This window comes from Marmota marmota, unplaced genomic scaffold (assembly GCF_001458135.2).
Source record: "Marmota marmota marmota unplaced genomic scaffold, marMar, whole genome shotgun sequence".
NCBI classification, from domain to species: domain Eukaryota; kingdom Metazoa; phylum Chordata; class Mammalia; order Rodentia; family Sciuridae; genus Marmota; species Marmota marmota.
Window position 1 is genome coordinate 9,020,420 of NW_026000142.1, and position 18,026 is coordinate 9,038,445.

Consider the following 18,026-nt stretch of genomic DNA (forward strand, 5'->3'; position numbering starts at 1 on the left):
ACATATAAGAAAGAAACTTAGATGTTGAGAATATGTTTTTAGGGTAATGAGAAATTTCACAGTAGTATTTCAGCTCCACTGCAGGCTTTCTCAGTAGGAAAACCTTATGTTCAACTAAATTAAGATGATTGTGCTGCTGCAGAGTGTTCACCATTGCCTTGAGACCAGGGAGGCAACCCTATAAACAGATGAGAGCACCATCACAAAATCAAAATGCTAATGCTAATGTCTGAAAAGATTTAAGAATTTGGTGAAATAGAAATTCAAATATGGTGCTGGATATGCACTTTTCATTCTGAGATCAGCCCATAAAGATTGGTCCATGTCTGATAAAGGGAGAAAGAGAACTGCAAATTAGGTCAGGGTATTCTGGTATTCTTTAACATCAACACAGCAAATAGGGCTGCAAAAATATATTTGGTATTAAGTAAGTTTGGCTGGTATCCCTTCCTTTTTCTTTGAAGTGGTTCTAAATTAGAGTGTCCTCATTAGCCTGGATGAGTGAAGATTCTACCACATCAGAGATACTCAGTTATTCATTCATATATGTGTTTATTTTTTCATTGTTTATTTTAAATTTTTTGGTTAAAGGAGAATCTGCTTCATTACTCAAGGATCAATTTTATTATTCTATCATCACATGGGGAAAATGTCCTTCCACCAAAATTGTCTGTCTTTCATTTCTTATATTGCATTATCAGGCTCACTAACAGTTTTAATCTAGGAGTTTAGACATGGCTTATTGTTACGGTTTGGATGTGTGGTTCCCTCAAAAAGCTCACGGGTGAGACAATGCAAAAAGGTTCAGAGGAGAAATGATTGGGTTGTGAGAGTCTTAATTCAATCAGTGATTTAATTCCCTGATAAGTATTAACTGAGTGGTAACTGAACTGGTAGGATATGGCTGGAGGAGGTAGGAATTGGGGCATGGCTTTGGGTATATTTTTGTATTTGGTGAGTAGAGTCTCTCCCTGCTTTCTGATCTCTTTGATGTGAGCTGCTTCTCTCCACCACACTCTCCTGCCATGATGTTAAGCTTCACCATCATCACTGAGGAATGGAGCCAACCTTCCATGGACTAAGACACCTGAAACCATGAGCCCTCAAATAAACTCTTCCTCCTCTATAATTGCTGGTCGAATCCTTTAGTCACAACAGTGAAAACACTAACTAAAACACTTATACTTTCAACTTACAAATTTTGAGACTTTAACCCTCATCCTATCATTACCATAAATTGCTTCTTATATCAAATTTGGATTTTCACATATTATCTATTGAACAGATATTTGCACAATCTTTTGATAGTATTTATCTCTAAACTGTTCAATTAATAAGAGAAGACATCTCAGAGAATGATGTTGGACAGAGTGTTTAATTTTCAGGGCTCATATTGAACAACTGAAACAAAGAAAACAATAGTACTTCAGATTGTAACAGTAACTGAATCAATTTACTAAAGAGCAATTAATCTGGCACTTCAAAAATACTAAAATGGGCACCCTCAGCTACCTTGGTGTGTTCCTTTTTTGCAAAAAAAAATGCACAATTTGAATTTCATAAGAAACTTATCTTATATTTCAAGACTTTATTTTCTTTTATCTTCTATTTTTCAAAAATGAATGTAATAGAGAAAAATAGAACTCTGCTGTATCTGTCAGCAGAACTCAAAACACAATTAAAAACTATACCAGCCAGGCATGGGGGTACACACCTATAATCCCAGCCGCTCAGGAGGCTGAGTCAGGAGGATCATGACTTCAAGGCCAGCCTCAGCAATGGCAAGGCACTTAGCAACTCAGTGGACCCTGTCTCTAAATAAAATGTACAATCGAGGTGGGGATGTGGCCATTGGTTGAGTGCCCCTGAGTTCAATCCCCAGTACCAAAAAAAAAAAAGTATACCAGATGTTAAATATTTTAATTTTTTTTCCTAAAAGGTGCAAGGTATAATTAAAGAGTGAGAATCAAAATACATAAGTGATACATGATCCAACTACAATGAGTATCCCTGGTAGCTAGAATATATTCACCCAATACACCTGTAAAAATGAGCCAGAGTTTCTTAGGGAAATAACAGATTCTAGATGGAGGGTAAAAATGTGTAAACTGAGCAGTGGCAAAAATCAAAGAAGCCAAAAGTCAAAGAAAGTACCAACAATGAGATTTCTGACCAAGGATTCAGTAAACACTTTGAGCCTACCATTGGTCAGATGTGCATTACTTTGAGAACCAGTAAGAATATGGATTGCAGGAAATTGTTCTAATGTAGTTCATACATAAAATTAAAATGATACCAAAAATAAAACTAAAATGTTAAAGTTTGTTGATCAGCTTTGGAAGATGGTAGATAATCAAATGATTACACAGCAAAAATAAGCAAAGAATCAATGTCTATTTTTTCCTGTATGAACTGCCTGTTAGTGCAAATAATTGATGAAAGTTTCTCTTTATAAAACTCTTTGTTAAGACATAAAAGTAGAATTAAAACATTATAATTAACCTCCAGTGAGTTAAATGAGCCAGGTAATGGGGACACACACACACACACACACACGCACACAGTCTCCTGATAGAAGTATAAAACCCCAAAATATCAAACTTGAGTTTGAACAGTTCTCTGTCATTAACTATCATTTTGTAGGCTATACAGAGAGAACTTATATTGCAGGGCTGTAAAAAGCAACATCCACACTACAAAAGGAAAACATCTACATAAAAATGAACTGTTTTCTTTTAAAATATTTCAAAGAATAAAGGTAGGGAGAGACTCTACAGATAAAATAAAGACTTGAAAGACCTATCAACACTTCAAAATCTGTGGACTTGATATGGACCTCAATTTGAACGAATTGCAATAAAATAAAAGACTACCAGGGAAATGTGAATGACATTAAGAAACTACTAATAATAATACTAAAAATGCTAAATAACAATACCAAAAAATTGGGACATAAAAATGGTAATATAATAAAATAAAAATATAATTATATTATTTAAAAATTAATATTCTTTAAAAGATCTTCTGGAGATACATGCTGAAATATTTATAGATGAATAAATGTCTGGGAGTAGCTAATGGGTGAGGTGTAAAGGAAATAAGAGCTGATAATTTCTGAAGCTGAGTGGTGTGTTTTTGACAATCCATTAAACCATTGCTTTCAGTTTTTGGTATGATTGACTTTTTCATAATAAAGAGGTGATAATTGATGAAATCCAATAATCCAAATGTAGATTTAAGTGCAGTTTCCTAGACCCTTTATAGGAATACTGGCTATATAGCAATTTTAGCAAAAGAAAACCAAGCAGTTCATTAAATCTTTATTGGGAAAGTTTTAAGAAAATTGGTAAGACAACATCATAACCTCCTGCCACTCAATCCTTTACAAAATTGCCATCAACCCCACTTTTCAACCACACATTTAAAGAGGTTTTCTATCTGTTTCAGGTCACATTAAAGAACCTTAAAGGGCTAGAATGTATGATAATAAAGTATATCAAAAAACAAATGCTTATACTTAATGCTTACCTACTTAATTATTATCATTATTATTTATCAGTATTTTATCAGTATTTTATATCAATATATTTTATCAGTATTATGAACTGCCTGTTAGTACAAATAATTGATGAAAGTTTGTCTTTATAAAACTCTTTGTTAAGACAAAGTAGAATTAAAACATTATAATTAACCTCCAGTGAGTTAAATTAGCCAGGTAATGGGGACAAACACACACACACACACACACACACAGTCTCCTGATGGAAGACTTAAGACAAAAAATTAAGCATTTATACAAGTAATTAAGAATAGGATTGTTCTCTAATTATCTTGAAAAAGTATTCACATTATAACATTAAAATCTATTGTTTGATTTTCACGAATTTCAATTCTATATATCTTCAAGACCATAATGTAGTAAATGAAACTATCATACATGTAATAAGGGTCTAAATAAAGGTTGATCCTTTACACAATTAATTGCTTTCCAAGAAGTTTGTTTGAAGAAACTGGAAAGTCAGATGAAGATTAGTATATACTGTTTCATCACAATATTATTTAAATAATAATATTTTAAAAACCAAAGTTTTCAAGGATAGCTACATAATTAAGTTATATCTCTCATGGGGGAGTATTTTATAGTGTTGGGGAAATCTAACTTAAAACAAAGTTTTCAACCCAGAAATACTCTCAGCAAGGTAGTAGAAGAAAATGAAACTTTTATTATTGAATAAACATTAGACTGTGATGCACATTGCTGACAATCTAACAAGAGATGACCAAAAGAGAAAGAAATCTCACCCATTTTTGTAGCCAAGCAGATACAAACCATTACATATATGTTTTAAGATACACAGTAATGAATCCTCAAGCAAAATACCTTCACAGCACAATTTCTCACAACCATAGTTCATGCTAAATTTACCTGGAAGTTGGGTTGATCCTCTGCATTCTCTAACTGACTGTATCCAGAAGAAAAGCTCCCAATTTCCCACAGAAAGGAGAAGATGGATGCTATTTTCAAAGATAGCTCATGGTACTGGAAAAAGACATTCCTAAGTCATAAAACTGACAAAAAGCCTATCTTGTTTTTTAAAGGATTTATACATAGTTTAAAGAGAGGAGAAAGTATTTACCATGACAGTTTTCTAGAGTAAATGCATTACAAGAAAGGAGGGAGGAAAATCTCTTCCCAGTGATGCTGGAAGCATCACAATACTGAACCTCAAAGTATATTACAGAATTACAGTATTAGAAACAGCATGGTACTGGCAAGAAAATAGACATGAAAATAATGGAATAGAATAGAGACAAACCTATATAGATATAATCATTTGATAATCAAGAAAGTTTCCATATATTGTACAAAACTTAACAAATGTTTCTAAGAAAACTTAATATCCATATGTAGAAGAATGAAAATTGATTCCTATCTCTGACCTTACATAAAAGTCAAACCAAAATGGATCAAAGACATAGGTACTAGACCAGAAACTCTGCAACTGTTAGAAGAATATGTGAGCTCAACACCCCAATATACTGGCACGGGCATCAACTTCCTTAACAAGAGTCCTAAAGCTCAAGAAATAAAACCAAGAATCAATAAGTGGAATGGCATCAATTTAAAATGCTTCTGAACAGCAAAGTAAACATTTAAGAGTAAGAAGAGAGACCCTACAGAATGGGAGAAGATCTTTGTCACCTGCTCCTCAGGGAATTAATATCCAAAATATATAAAGAAATAAAAAAACTTTACACCAAAAAGAAAGAATAAATAAAGACATACAACCCATTTAATAAGAAAATAAAATAACTAAAGAGACACTTCTTGAAAGAAATATTACAAATGATCAATAAATATATGAAAAAGTGTTCAACATTTCTAGCAATCAGGGGAATGCAAATCAAAACTACACCCAGTTTTCATCTCACTCTAGTCAGAAATGCAATTATGAAGAACACAAACACAAATGCTGTTGAGGATGTGGGTAAAAGGGAACACTCATATATTGTTGGTGGGACTGCATACTAGTACAACCACTCTGGAAGGCAGTATAGAGTGATCTATGTATCTCACTCCTTGGTATATTTTTAAAAAATATAAAATCAGCATAGTGTAGGGATGATGCAGACACATCAATGTTTATGGCAGCACAATTCACACTAGCCAAGCTACAGAACCAGCTTGTGCTCATCAACAGATGAAGGTATAAAGAAAATGTGATATATATAATATATATATATATATATATATATATAATATATATAATATATATATATTATANTATATATATATATATATATATATATATATATATCTCCATATATATGATGATATCTATAATGAACTAATAATTTTTTTAAATCCCTTTGTTCATTTTTAACAGTGATAATTAAGCCTCATTGGGGTTTTTTTGCTTTTATTTGTCTTTATAGTAGTTATCAAAAGTATGGTAAACTAATATATGATAATGATATGGTAATGTGTTTAAATAAATGTTAACAGAAAACTAGGGTTTCTTATGATCAGACATGGATGAGAATGGAGACCATCATGCTATGTAAAATAAGTAAGACCCCAAAAGTGAAGGGTCTGATGTTTTCTTTCCTATGTAGAAACTAGACCCCTGAAAAAAGCAAAAGTTTTAAAAAAGAAAAAGCCAGGGGATCCCATGAAAACAGAAGAGACATCAGTGAATTAGAGGTAGGAGACTGAAGGGGAAGGACTGGCAAAGGAAAGAATGAAGGAATTAATCTGACCAATTGTAAATAAACTGTAAACAAATACAAGATCAATAGAGTAAAGAAAAGAGAATAGGGGGAGAAAGGAGGGAAGGGAAAATGGAAGCACTCGGGATTGAATTGGAGCCAATTACATTTGGGGCTTATAAAATAATGTCAAAATGAAGCTCAATATTATCTATATCTATAATGAATAAATAATCTTTTAAAAAAATCTCTTCCCTCATTTTTAACAGTGATAATTAAGCCTCCTTTTTTTGCTTTTATTTGTCTTTATGATAGTTAGCAAAAGTATGATATGCAAATATATGATAATCCTATGGTAATGTGTTTAAATAAATGTTAACCAAAAACTATTTTCAAATTTATGTATGTATTTTATACCAAAATAAAATCTATCAGTATAAAGATGGTATTGACATATGATCTCTATATTTTGGGAATTGTTTTTCATTTCATTGTATGCTAATAGCTTTAAAGTAATATTAAATAATTTTACTAAGTTGAAGATACAACATAAAGAATAAAATGAAAAGTAATGTCTTAGATAGTTTTTTCTACTCTATATTGTACTAATATGTTCATTATGTACAGGTATTAAATCTATAATCTGATAGAAATGCATATTTTTAAAGAAAAATTAATTTTGATATCCCTCTCAAGTTTAAAGGAATGCTGAATCAAAGATACAGTCAATAATACAGAACATTTATACTCCTTGATTTAATAATTTCACCCAAGATGTTGATAAACCACTATTGTTTTCACTAAGTATTTGTCTTGAAATAAAACTATTAAGAAATTTTTTTGGGGGAAAAAAGTGTTTGGAGTGATAAAATTGCTCTGGAACTAGAAAGTGGTGATGACCTTATCAAATTAGAATGGTATGAAATATCACTGAATTTTCCAATTGGTAAATTTAATGTTGTGTATGCATTGCCACAGTAAGAAAGTAAAGCTACAATAAAGAAAAGACATCTGTAAAAAGACTGCTTCTATTTAGGTATTTTAAAAATCAAGCAATAAAAGAGGATAGAAAAGCATATATATACACTTCACATATAAACTTGCAATAAATAACTATGGACATTAGTTTTAGACCTTCCATAAAATTTGATGTATGAATGAAAGGAGAAATAAAATCAGTAACATTCAGTCTATTTTTAGTATGAAAGTAAAACAAGACTTAGAAGAATTAAGGGAAAATATAGCAACATTGATTTTGCAAGTTTTACTTTCTTTCCCTTTCTTTTTTTAGGCTACTCTTAAGCAAGGCAATCTCAGTACTTTTCTCATCTGAGCATGAAATGACATTAATGATATTGCATTTCATGTGCTAGAATTATCTGAAACAGAACTCCCAGCTTCAGGGATGTAATTATGTAGCAACTGGCCCGTCTCCACTGTGCTCAGCGTAACTATCGACAGGGCAGTGGCCCTCTATTATAGCATACTTTAGAATCTTCCCATACAACAGTCTTGGAGGATTGAAAATTCTATGTATTAAGTTGGCAATATTTTTACCACAAAAAATATAACTGGCCTTTGTTGTTCTCCTGGACTCATATTTGGAAAAACAATGTTTCTAAGAAATGAAATAAAATGAGTAGACTTTACTGCTTGTAATTCTTCCTTTCATATGAATTATCTCATTTCCATTTATACAAATCAATTTGTTTGGACAATTTCAATATCTATTTTCGTTTTCATGCTGTAGTTCCATAATAAACCTAAAACTTTGTCTGGCACTAAACCATGTTAGGTTATCTCACTTGATTTTCCAAATACATTAACATGTTAGGTAGATAAGACAGACATTATTGTCCTTACCTTATTTATCTTTTCCAGAAGAAACAATCTCAGATCTTCTATTCAGCACTTCCAAGGCCCAGTTCTAATTGCAAGACTCACTTCTTGTTTGTTCTTACTTGATTCTGTAAGAAACATTTCGCCTCCTAAGAAATAACATGCACTTATCTCTGGAAATCTAGAAAACAGAGAACAACATCAAGAAATTGCCGTTCAGTATGAATCTCATTGCTTTGAAAGTAAGTTAATTTTTAGAAGAATCACATTTTCAGTCTTTGTAGATGATCCTAGAGAGTTCAAAATTTAAACCTATGGTATGCAAAAATCAAATCTTTTTCTCACCCAATTCAGGATCAAAAATGTCTCAGATAAATATTCAGTCAGTTCAAAATTTAAGTCACTCTTAAAATATTTCCCTCCCTTAATCCTGAGGTGGTTTTTTATTTGTTTGTTTGTTTTTATTTGTTTGTTTTGGGGGGTACCAGGGATTGAACCCAGGGGCACTTAACCACTGAACCACATCCCCTACCCTTATTTATATTTTGTCTGGAGACAGGGTTTCACTAAGTTGCTTGTGGCCTAGCTAAAATTGCTGATGCTGGCTTTGAACTCACAATCCTCCTGCCTCAGCCTCCCGAGCTGCTAAGGTGTACACCTAAGGTAGTTTTTGAGCTCAGGAGTAAATGTTACCTATTTTTTTGTGTGTAGTTGTTGAAATTGTGAAAATTTTTCCTATTTCCAGTGGCTTCCTCCAACTTTCAGGTGAAGGATAGCTCATTTCTCCTGCAAATACCTAGTGCACAGCAGCTAACACAATTCCTAGACTGCCCTCCTGGCCACTTGTAGGACACACTTGAATCTCTCTTCCCAGAAAGTTAATCAGTTTGACACTTGATCCATCTACTAGCTCTAGTACAACTGTTGTGGGGACAGATCAGGCTAGGCACTGAAGATAGCAGGAAACAGTTTTATTTGGCTGCAGACAGGTTCAGAGGACACAGCTTTTGCTGAAATCAATCAATCCCCCGAACCCCAAGTTCAGGTAGTTTCAGAATTTTATACCCAGCATGTAAGGGGAGGGGCTCAGAAGTTCACAATATTCAGAAGTTCACATAAAAGCAGTATTTTTCTTTCACTGTTCTGGGCAAGTTAATCCTTCAAGGCTAATACCCGAGAAGGGGAGAGCTTCTTCTCCCCTTTCTTTCCTCCCCCTGCCAGCTGTTACCATGGAGCCCAATTGGTAATTTCTCTTACCTTAGAAATGTAGACATCTCTATGAAGCCTCAGCTCAAGTCCAGAGGCCTTGTTTCCATATTTCTACAAACTACTATACTGGAAACATGTTTGTGAAAAACAGGTAAGAGGGTGTCCAGCACCTGGAGTGCTGATTTCTTCCCAGCCAGTGGCCAAGTAAAATAGGGCAACATGAAAATAGAAAGTTTATCTACATTGAACTCTTTTGTAGAGACTCTTTTGATGACAGTCTTAAAATCAACCATGGTGAAGATTTCTGGAGAAGACCAGTTAAAACTTTTCTGTGGAGAAAGGGAGTGCCACTATACAACCACATCCACTATCTGGGTTTTCCACCCCTGTCTTAAGCAACAGGACAAATATTGTCTTCCACTGGGTCACCTAACAAATTCTAAACCTCTTCCACTAGATGTCCTTATGCAATCACACTATCTCTTGACTGCTCCTTAAACTCCTGTTGGCTGATGTTTTCTCTCAAAGGCTTGGCTTTTTCTTATCTATGTCCTTAGAAATAAAGAGCAATGTCCCTCTAGATTCTAGAATTTTCCCAAATATTTCTGATGGTTTCAACCCAAATCCTTGTGTGGTGCAGAATACTCCTATGAAATAAAATAGTCTTAGTTGCTTCTCTTCCTCAATTCTGCCTAGAAGAGCATCTCTCTACCCTTTTCTCCCTTACTGCCTTTATATCATATACAAACAGTCCTCACTTTGCATAGATGTATGGTAACATAAAGTTACTAGGCAAACCCAAATCACACAAAGCAATATTAAGAATCAAAGGGAAAACTACTTTGCTCTTTGACCCTTTCTTTTTAGGGAGGGATCTGAAACCAGGAATACTTCACTACTCAGCTACATCCCCAATTCTTTCTAAATTATTTTTAAAATTTTGAGACCGGGTCTCAGTAGGATACCCAGCCAGGCCTTGAAAATGAGATCCTCCTGCCTTCACCTTCAGAGTTACTGGGATTACAGGTATGCACCACTGTGGCTAGTTTCTTCATCTATACAAATGTATATCAAAAATTTTAACTGTTCTGGTTGTCGATTATAAATGCATAGAAGATGACAAGAACAGTAAAGCTGTTGATTATTTAACACAGCATATTTGAAAATGTTAGAAACATTAAGAATTATTTTATTTCTTTGTAAAAAAATTGAGTAATTTGAACAGATTGTCTTCTTTTCCTTATATAACTTATGATTACTGAGAATCTTTACTATACTTTCAAAGTTGTATATTCCTTTCTAAGTTTGGAACAGTATCAACATTTTCTCCTTTTGATCTTCAATGTCATGAAATATCCTCAATAGTCCTTTTCATGTAAAGGCTTTTGCTGTTATCAATTTCTCTAGGACAGCTTTATCCTTTATGTGAAAACCACTTTCCTTTTTTGTGTTGGTAAAGTCAATTTAACTCTGTTGCCATAGCTGGTACCTAAATTCTCTTGCAGTGTCAACATGGTAGCTGTGTCAATGTACCCATAGTCAGGCCCTGCTTCTATAACTCCATTCACTTTCAAATAAGATATTTCACTTCCAGAAATATCTTTTTTGTTTGTTTGTTTGCTTGTTTTTTAAAACTGCATTTTTATCTTTGTTGGGCAGTTTCACCCTTTTATTATACATTTCTGTAAAACATTAGATGAATTTATCCCCAGGCAGAACATACAGCTGCATGTTTTGCTATCTATAGCACATGAGCTAGCAGTTGCATAATGCCCAATCCCTGTCAGGCTTTCAAGGATGTGATTGGTAATGAATATGTTAGTCAACTTTTTGTCACTGTGACCAAAACACCTGACATGAAAAATTCAGATGGAAGAAAAGTTTCGTTTGGGCTAGTGGTTTCAGAGGTTAAATGCTTGGTCAGCCAAATCCATCTCTTTGGGTCCAAGGTGAGGTAGAACATCATGGCAGAGGGTATGGGGAGGTGCACCGCTCACCTGATAGTGACTGGAAAACAGAAAGACGATACTGAGGGGAAGATGAACCTTCTAGGGCACAGTCTCAGAGATCTGCCTCCACTAACCACACCCCACCTGTCTATAGGTGAATATTAGTTCATTCAAACTAGGATAGATTTAATGCCTTACAATTCCCATAATCCAGTCAATTCCCCTCTGAACATTCCTGAATTAAAACAGGAGATTTTAAGGGACACCTTATATGCAAACCATAACAATGAACTACTGTTATATAAGATTTGTAGACTTAAGAACTAGTGGTGGAGCTGATGTTTGGTAATCATCCATAACTAATTATGCTATGGTGATTGAAATTTAAAACATGTTATTGGGGAACTGGTGTTACTTAACTAAACTACAGTACCTGGAATTCATTTCTCTGCTCTTCTTTCCCCAGGTGACCCTTCAGTCTCCTGTTTCCTGAAGGTGCAGGTAAACAGGGGCTGTAGAAAAGAAACTGAACTACTAAAAAGGGGGAAATCATTAGGAGGTAGTTTAAAAATATTGACTTTATAATTGAAATGTTATTTATACATGCGTATTCATATATAATAAGCATGTATAAATAACATTTCAATTATAATATATAATATATATAATTCATATATAATAATTTTCATATTACCAACATTTAACAACCTGGTTTTATGAGTATATAATAGATCATCAAATAATAGCTACATTTTACTGAGTGTTCCTATATACTAGACAATGTTCCAAATGCTTGTAGTATTATATAATTGAATGTCCTTAATATTTTTAGTTAGGTATTATTATTACCCACATTCCAAAAATGAGAAAACTAAGGTACAAAGAGTTTAAACTAATTAGGAAAGCTGGAGAGATCATAAGTCAGAGTTTATGACTGGAATTCAAGCAACCTAATTCTAGTGCCTAATCCACTGTTCTACTAGGCTATATTTCAATATTTTTCAAGATTATTTATTCATTCCACACCCTTTTTGGGTATTTAGACTTTGGCATTTTTCTGTTTTCTTTGTACAGAGATCTTGTATATATTCATGTTTTTTAACAAAAAAATCCATAACTTTAATTATTGTATCAAATTTTTATGGTTTTTTTTTAAAGTTTTAAAGTTGAATTTTTCAAATCCCCCCTGAAAACATTTATGCCAATTTCCATTTCCATAAGCAATGCATTAGATTGCCTATTTATAAAATTCTCACCAAATAGCACATTTGAATATATCTTTACCAGATTTGTATTTCTTTTGTCAATTACTATTATTATTCTTTGTCTGTTTTTATTGACCCTTTTAAAAATTATTAGCATGCTTTTATACACCAATGATAATCAACTCATGTCACCTGTTGGATGTGTTCTAGAAATTTTAAGCAAGACTTAAATTAACTCATGCAGTATTTATAGGAAAATTGTTGATTTTGCATATTCATTTAGTTACTGCTCTTTTTCCTGCATGAGGCAGAAACATTGTGAAAATAGCATAAAATGAGAGTTGTTATGAAAGGACAGCAATGCTAATGAGTTTAGAATTCATTATGGTATCATACAGGTTTGCTTTAAAATTCCATATATAAAGTAAAATTAGAATTATGCAGAGTAGTTTAAGAACTCAAAACTTCTGAGCAGAACTACAAAGGAATAAAATGGAGAATCTGTAACCAAACTAAGGAACAAAATCAGAACAAAACTTGCAGCAGAGTTGTGATTTAATGCTGGATGATAAAAATGAGGGTCAGGGACTAAGGCAGATGTGTATTGACAGGCTGGAGGTGAGGGTCTAATGATTATGCTGAAGCCTCCCCAAATTAATCATATCACACCCAATCAATAAGAGAGATGAGGAATAGCAAAAATAGCATTTATATAGATTTTACATATTAGTAAACCAGATGAAGAGGTGGCACAATCAGGTGACTTGTTTTTATAATGCAAAGTAAGCCATTTAGGCTGAGAATATTGACGTGCACTATTTTTTAAGAATTTTGGTTCATCTGCCTTCAGGGCAGAGTCTTCCTTGCATGATGAACTCTGGAAGCCATATTAATACTTGCTATCTGATTATGCAATAGTATAATACGTCCACTGCCACCTCCTTTCAATTGCTGATTCTCTTTGCACATTAATCTTTCCAGCCTCAGATTTTATTTATACTGTATGGATAATATTTTAATTGTGTGAATGTCAGAAAATACAATAAATATCACAGGGAAATTGACAGAGAGGAGGATTCCAACTGGGGAGTCAATACATAATATACTTGGAAGGCTTTAGAGTTCCAGATTTTGATTTCTAAAATGATACATCCTTGCTTTGATGGGTGCAAGATAAAGTTAATAACTGACCTAAATTAGTCACTTCCAAGCCAATTTATCTCAAAGTACATTTTTTTTGTACTCTCATCATAAAAGAGATGTAATTGTAAAACTTAAATTAATTTTGGTATACTTATGTGTCAACTTTTTCTTTCCTCTCTGTCATGATAAATGGAGCACTGATTCTTAAAAGCTTTCCTAATCTATCTGCACACACATCTTGACCAGAATTCAAAAGCTGCTGCTAATTTCTTCCTTGCACTATGCTACAAAGTTCACTTCCTCAGATTTTTAAAAATATCTAATAATGGGCTGAGGTTGTAACTCAATGGAAGTGCGCTTGCCTAGCATGTTTGAGGCACTGGGTTTGATTCTCAGCACCACATATAAATAAATAAAATAAAGATTCATCAACAACTAAAAAATTATATATATATATATATATATATATATATATATATATATATATATATAAAATGTCTCAGTAAGTGATATTTTGGGTCAAAATTAAATGAAAATTTTGTCTTTTTTTGCCTATAAAATACTCTGAAGAGTGGTCACAAAAATTATTTTTTTTGCCTTGTTAAGTGTATTAAGTAATCTATAATTTAGACTATGAAAGTAGTACTAATTTATACAGTTTATTAATGCAGAAATCACTAAATTACCAATAGCTGAAGAGTCTTACTAAAGCAAGTATATTTTTTAGATATTTTAATTTATTAGTTTATTGTCTTACCAAAACATTGCCCAGAGTAGAAATTGCCATTCAAATCAGCATAGTCTGAAATTTTTGGAATTTCAAAAACTTGTATTTACTATCAGTACCATTGAATTGTTTTCAAATTCTCACTTTATGCAGAAGAATATATGTGGTCCCTATTTCATAGCTTAAAGATAATTAGCCTCCAATTTTCACCAGTTATATTTTCACCTGTGCCCCTTGCAAAGTTCAGGAATTTCAGACTTGTCCAATTACTCTGACCCTTCTTTCCAGGTGAATGAAAATGCAAAGCATCTCTTTCCCATAAGAAATTAGCCCATGGCCTACTAACCTCTCAGGTCATATCCCAATAGCTCTTATGCTGTCATTTAAAATGATTTTTCTTATAATAAACCCACAATAGCCTAGTCAGTCATTGTAATATAAAAAAATGACACCTGATGTAGAGGATATTTGCATTGCTGAAGGAAGCCAGAACAAATTCCTTCTGAAATAACACTATAAGCTACATTCATTTATAACATGGGCAATTGCTTGCTCCATTCCTTTTGCAATTTATAATTCTATTCTTGCTCTTATTTATAGGAAAAGGAAAAGATCTTAATAAGTAAAGCTGGAAGAGAACTGAACTGTTGCTTTATTGTTTTTATTGTTGAAGCATCTGGACCATTTCTGATTTAGTGGCAGAGATATATTTCCTAGGCCCTTCCCCTCTCTTCTCATCCTCACACCCACCAACTGTGGAATAGGCATTTGTTTACAGTATCTTTTGGTTTTGAAAAGCTTTAAAATGTTATAAAAGAAAGAAATGTTACTGATCATAACAGATACAGCTAGTTTAGTGATAGAAAGAGAATGGTCCTCTATGTTTTGAGAAAATGTGAGTGGAAGAATGAGAATATATAGAAGCTGAACAATCAAAGATTAAAAAAAAAATTAGTTGTCCAGAGAGCTACCCTAGAGGAAAAGTAATGGATGTTTGTGAGCATAATTCACACTACACAAATCAGTAACTGAGAGCAACTTTGGGTTATTTAGAGCTGAGAATAAATTGTTAGAAATCATTTGCATGGCTTGACTAAAATGACAAAACATTCCTATTAAAATCATTATTTGGGACTCTAATACATTTTTTAAAGAGAGAGAGAGAGAGAGAGAGAGAGAGAGAGAGAGAGAGAGAGAGAGAATTTTTTAATATTTATTTTTTAGCTTTTCGGCGAACACAACATCTTTGTATGTGGTGCTGAGTATCGAACCTGGGCCACACACATGCCAGGCGAGTGCGCTACCGCTTGAGCCACATCCCCATCCCTCTAATACATTTTTTGTTCTTTCTGGAAACCTGCTCCATGCAACTATTTCTTAATAAATACTTTTTCTGTAGAGTAATGTTAGAATGCCTATTCTAAATGCCATCTGGATTCTGTGAAACAAATTTCTTATCATTTTCTCAACATTGTCTCCCAAATATCCCCTTTTACCTTACCCAATGATCTACCCTACAGGAACAAAATATTTACCTAATTGAATGATAGAAATAATATGTACAATTATGTTTTTTCAGAGGTAGCAACAATATGACATCATTTTAACCTCTTTTATTCTGTTTTCATTGTGCTGAAAAGAATCATAGCTAAATCTGGCTAAACTGGTTTCTTCACCTGTGAACAAGCCCATTTATACCTGTTTTGTTCCTTCTTGGACAAATCCTGTCTATTCTTCTTGGATAAATCCTGTCTATTCCTCAAACCTCATTTTCGTAAGCAAGCCTCCTTTAACCACCTCTTGCTATCATCTGCAACCTCTCATTTCAATACCCACATCTGCAATGGACAGTTTTCAACCTACATGTGATATATAAATGTAATACCTAGCCTTGTACACAGTTGTCCTGGTATATTGGTTCATTTTACAAATAAAATATTAAAAAACTAAAGGATCAATTTTTTATCTTTAGTTTCTCATGTGAATATACATTATCTCATGAAGAGTTGAGAAGTATATTGCCTACACTAAAACTTACAAATAGAAATATAGGAGCAAACTTAAGGAATAAAGGTTGCCTAGCAATAACATTATCATCTCTTTAAAATTCCATGCATTTTTCTATTAATGGAAACACCCCCATGCCATTTTCTTTTGGTAGGAGATTCATTACTGTTAGGGTCTATAAACAAATCAAGATGGTGCCTGGCATTTTGCCAGAGGGAGTGGTTTGTAAAGTAAGGCCAGCGAGCCATTAAGTGTGGAGATTCCTTATTGTTTGACTGCTGTATCTAGTTTATGTTAATTAAGATAAGCCTTGTGTAATGTATATATAACCCTCCTGTCCTACAATAAATGGCTCCCACTCCTGCTGTATCAATGTACACAAGTTGTTTGTCACACCCCCCCCCTTATATTGCTGCAGCCGGCCTGCGACACATTACTTACTATTTTTTTATTTTTTATTCACTTTTAATAAACAATTAAAAATTAGATCTATTATCATGCACAACATGATGTTTTGAAATAAATATTGGGAATACATAACTCAAGCTCATTAACATGCACTATCTTATTTTTGTTGTGAGAACCCTTAAAATCTGCAATTAGTACTTTTGTTATAGAATATAATCAAAATATTGTACAATAGATCTCTTCAACTTATTCAATCTAACTGAAATTTTCTTTTCTTTGACCAACATCTTCCCAAACTTTCTTCAGATCCTGGGAACTCTCTGCTTCTAAGAGATAGATTATTTTAGATTGCATGTGCAGGATCTTGCCTTATTTGTCTTTGTGTATCTAGCTAATTTCAGTTAGTGTTATCTGATTCATCCATGTTGTCACAAATTGATACCACCAGTTACTAGTAAGGAGTTCTGCTTCCTCGCATGTTGAAGTATAACATTAGAGAAGCTCACTGAGGCAAGCATAAATAAAGCAGGATTATTTAAATAAAGCAAAGAATTAATAAATAAAGAAAGAAAGAAGGTTTATATAAAAAGGGGTAACATAGATTTCCCCTTGGTGGTAGAAGGGAGCCATAGCTGGTATCCTGGTATCTCAAGAAGTGAGAACATTCTGTTTTTTTATTTTTTATTCACTTTTAATAAACAATTAAAAATTAGATCTATTATCATGCACAACATGATGTTTTGAAATAAATATTGGGAATACATAACTCAAGCTCATTAACATGCACTATCTTATTTTTGTTGTGAGAACCCTTAAAATCTGCAATTAGTACTTTTGTTATAGAATATAATCAAAATATTGTACAATAGATCTCTTCAACTTATTCAATCTAACTGAAATTTTCTTTTCTTTGACCAACATCTTCCCAAACTTTCTTCAGATCCTGGGAACTCTCTGCTTCTAAGAGATAGATTATTTTAGATTGCATGTGCAGGATCTTGCCTTATTTGTCTTTGTGTATCTAGCTAATTTCAGTTAGTGTTATCTGATTCATCCATGTTGTCACAAATTGATACCACCAGTTACTAGTAAGGAGTTCTGCTTCCTCGCATGTTGAAGTATAACATTAGAGAAGCTCACTGAGGCAAGCATAAATAAAGCAGGATTATTTAAATAAAGCAAAGAATTAATAAATAAAGAAAGAAAGAAGGTTTATATAAAAAGGGGTAACATAGATTTCCCCTTGGTGGTAGAAGGGAGCCATAGCTGGTATCCTGGTATCTCAAGAAGTGAGAACATTCTGTTTTTTTTTTTTTTTTTTTTTTTTTT

The 18,026-nt window shown here is 33.1% G+C and overlaps 1 long non-coding RNA gene across 2 annotated transcripts in view; it reads right to left on the minus strand.

The window, feature by feature from the left end:
- LOC125611368 overlaps positions 1–18,026 on the minus strand; it is a 139,064-nt gene that overhangs the window by 92,225 nt on the left and 28,813 nt on the right. Inside the window, exons 1-2 of one of the 2 annotated variants that reach the window (XR_007341528.1) lie at positions 11,641–11,719; positions 8,074–8,230 (exon numbers count right to left, since the gene is read on the minus strand). This is a non-coding gene — a long non-coding RNA (uncharacterized LOC125611368). Of the gene's footprint in view, positions 1–8,073; positions 8,231–11,640; positions 11,720–18,026 lie in introns of those variants that run through there. The other variant, XR_007341527.1, reaches the window with a different exon arrangement.